Below are 4,121 nucleotides of genomic sequence, written 5' to 3'. Positions count from 1 at the left end.
GAGAATGACATCAGTGCATTCAGGACAGCTCTGCCTTCACGACCCAGCACCTCTGATGTGGCCCCACCTTCCAGCTTCGTTAGACCAGGGATTAAGTTTTCAACACACGACCATTTGGGAGACACATTCAAAGCATAGCAGGGCCCAGAAGATATTCTAACCACTTTGGAGTTTTTATTTCTCAATGCCCTTGCTCTTTCTGGGAAATGAGAAGCTAAGACCTTTGTCAGTTCTTCAGTGTGTGTCCTGCCTTTAGAACTCAGAGCTGGCTGCCCTCATCAGCCCTTTGACCTCCCAATCCCCTCACAGAAGGGAAGAGCCACTCACTCCAACTCACCCTCATGCCGTGTGGTGGACATGGAGTAACTGTGAAGACAGCTGTGGACTTTAAAATGTCCCTGTACAGAAGCCCTAAATCTTTATGGCAATTCATTTTTGGTCAAGAGTTTAAATCATCCTGTAGACGTGATACATCTTGGTTCTCACCACCGGAGGTTGAAGGGAATGAGTAAGAGACCCCCTAGGAGCCTAAGTCTGGGTTGGGGTTGGTCAGATAAGGGCTCCTAGAATGCTGTGGATAGCGGCCCTCTGTACCCCATGGGAAGGCTTGCTGTGTCCTCAGGGTCAGGGGAGCAGAGATAGCTGTGCTTTCTAGATCGTGACCCTGCTTATGATGTGACCTGAATATGCTTTAGTCTTTATCAGGGGTCCTCAAACTTTTTAAACAGGGGGCCAGTTCACTGTCCCTCAGAGCATTGGAGGGCCGGACTGCAGGCCCTGGGATGAGTCGGCTGCTAAGCAGGACAGGCAGTGATGGCAAAAACACGCGGCGGGCCGCATGTGGCCCATGGGCCGTAGTTTGAGGACGCCTGCTTTAGACAAAAGCGGCAGGTGTCTGTCGGTGCCCTGGTTTCTCCCCATCTGTTGCTGGTGTCCACCCTCACAGCTTATTCTCGCCTCAGAAACAGATAAGGAAAGGGCAATATTTTTACCTTCTCTTCCTGGCCACTGCCCATTGGCAGGCCTCTCTGGACTGCATCCCATCTCTGCATCCGGCACGGCTAACCCACACACTAATTCATGCTGCCTCCAAAAGAAAATACAGAAAAGGGACAGATAAGGGGCCTCATTTAGGGGGAGCTTAAATTTCAGGCATAGTGATACTGGCTCGGTTCAATGGAGATTTACAACACGAGGTGCCGCCGAACCTTGGGTGGAGGCAGAGAGTGATTTGTGTGTATCGGGGAGGAAGAGCGTAAGGGCCTCATTCGATCTGTCTGCGACTGGAAGAAAAATAAACTGCAATTGCCCTTCTATTCTTTTAAGAAACAAAAGGGACGAAAGAAACTTTAGGCCAATAAGCTTCCCTTTTATTCTTCCCTTTTTCTCAAATAGATCAGAAAATGATCCCATGTCATTAACCACCTTGCCTTCCCCGAAAACATGAAAAAAAAAAAAAAAGACACTGCTGTGTCCCCATCCTTACAGAAACTCATGATAGCAGGCTCAGTGAGGCTGGCGCTCAAGAAATATGATGAAAAAGAAAAAGTTTTAAAGAACTCTTCTGAATGGTGAGAACAAGAGGCCGGAGAGGGCCAGACAGTCATCTGAAAGGCTTTTAAACATGCTGTGATTTGGACTTCTCATTCCATCCTTCTCCACAAATAGACAATTAGCCGTAGCACAGGGCTGTGTAATTAGCAGGCAAGCTGTACTCTGACAGAGGCGTTACTGCAGCCTGGTAAGAAGGCATCCCCGGTGGCACATCCTGGCCAGGAATGAAACCAGATTATTCCTACACTCTTTACTCCAATTTCTTTGACATTTCTAGTACAAGCTTGTCTCTTTAAAATCATTCTCATGTGAATGGGCCTTTGGTAATATTTTTAAAACCAGCAACCATACTGGACTTGGGCTAAGATTCAGGGAGGGGCAGAAATAGTGGAGGGAGGGACACAGTCCTCCACGGCGTCCTCCTACCTGCACCTCCAGGAGCCTGCCAGGTGGGCTTCCTGGGGGAGCTCCACGGCCTGTGTGACGGCTGCGTAGGGTAAAATCCATCCCTCCCTGCACACACGCATGTGGAGAATAGGGTCAGACAGAGTGTGGAGGTTGGATTATGGCTCCTGGGGGGCAGGAGGAATCGGCCTCCAGCAGGACTGGGAAGGACTGACGGGGAAGGGGCGTCTGGATTTCCATTTCCCTCTCTCTGAGATGTTGGACTGACCCATTGTTTCTGAAACTATGTCCCTGGGGAGTCCCATTCCCTACCAAAATGAAATGAGGGCAATCTTACTAATTCAAAGAAAATAAAGTAAGCAGGTCCATTTTTTCCTACCATAAGTTTCCATCCGGTCTTTGCGGCTGCTTCATCTCTCGTAGCACCCCTTCCCCGACCCCACGAAGAAGGAGGAAATAGTAACGTGAACACTGCCAGCTGGGCTCAACTCATGCTCTCATGTGGGGTCCCCTGTGTGTGCCTTGTTTTCCCCGAGTTCAGAAGATGACAGCAGCGGGGATAATGTCAGAGTCTCCTCTAAGGCGCAGCCTAACAGCTCCCAGCCCCCCACACCTGACAGCTTCAGAAAACAACCAGATCCAGACAACCCCCCAAGTCGGCTCTGAGAGTCCAGCAAACCGTTTTGAGTGATTCAGAACTACCAGAAATGTCAACATGCTTTGAAAGGGGGCTTATTGTAGCGTAAATGGGAAGTTTGTAATTCAATAGAATTAATTCAAGAGAATAAACACAACGCACCATTTAGGAAGCACAGTAGTGAGATGCACTAGTTTGGGAACTTGGCCGTGATTACTGGTAGGAGTCTGAACTCTGCTCTCCTTGGGAAGGGACGGTGTGGGAATCTGAGCCTGGTTAAGTGTCTGTGTGGGCATTTCCCGGCTTGTGGCAGATTTTGTGGCTGGAAGAGGGGCCCAAAGTCTAGATGCTATGAGAGAGACCTGATTTTCCAATAGTGACAGGCTGATAATAGAGGATTGAATAACTAAGCAAAAATCCCATGCCTACCTTTAAAAAAAAAAAATAGCCTCAGACACTGTATCTCAGATGCTCTAGGCCTGACTTTCAGCTCTGTCTGCAGTGTGTTTAGACTGATTTGGTAGACAACAGAACGACCAGTGGAGGAGATTGTATTAGTTACTATGATCCAGCAGCACACCAGTTTCTATAAAATCCTGATGCTTCCCTTTTAAGCCATAAAAAGTGAAGCTGCTTTAAAAAAAAAATTAAGGAGGTTTATTCTAAGCAAGATTTGAGGGCCATGGCCCAGAGCCACACCCAAGAAGCCTCGAGCAAGTGGACTCCTGGTGGTGGAGTGACCGTTTGGTTTCACACATTTTAGGGAGACAAGGATTACACCTGAGGTCATAAATCAATGCGTGGAAAACAAACATCGGCTTGGCCCAAAAAGGAGGGACATCTTTTTTTATTAATTTTAGATTAATACAAGGGTACGATTAAGTTTGCATTTGTTAGGCAAAGTCCCTGTTGTGGTTGAGTCCCACACCCATACACACCTACGAAACTGGTTCTGTGCAGCTATGGCAGTCGAAGGGCTGCTCTGGGAGAGAGTTTCACAGACAGCTCAGAGGAAAGCTCAGAAATAGCTGGGGTTATTTTATTGTTTCTGTGATCCTCTGGGGTTGTCTGTTTTCTTGCCCTCCTGACACGTCCTGAAGCAGCACAGATGTCCAGGATCAGGCTGTAGGCTGCCTGCACCCCCACCAGGATTTCTGCTTTCTGGGCCTCTCTGGCAACTTGACCTGGCACCCTGTGAGGCAAAACTGCCTTTAACAATGTGCAAATTTGGGGGCATCTTCCTGATGGTTTTCCTTCCCTCAGGGTTCCCCATCACAGGGTTCCCTACAGAAATCCTCAGAACTGGGCTCATGCAACTGTGTCACCATCTCTCCTAAATGTACAAGTCCACCACACACCCAAAAGCTGCCTAATAGTAACAGGCATCAGCTGTGATTTATTCCTTCAATCAGCTTTGAATTTGCTGGAGGCTTTAGACAGTAGTAGAACTGGTTTTTGTTTTGTTCTATTTTTTTAAGGTGATAGCTGATACATATAAGTGATTCTATACCTGTAATCCCAGCAC

Source organism: Otolemur garnettii, unplaced genomic scaffold, assembly GCF_000181295.1.
Source record: "Otolemur garnettii isolate 467f Iridium unplaced genomic scaffold, OtoGar3 scaffold00083, whole genome shotgun sequence".
In the NCBI taxonomy this organism is placed as follows: domain Eukaryota; kingdom Metazoa; phylum Chordata; class Mammalia; order Primates; family Galagidae; genus Otolemur; species Otolemur garnettii.
This window is presented reverse-complemented; position numbering follows the sequence as displayed.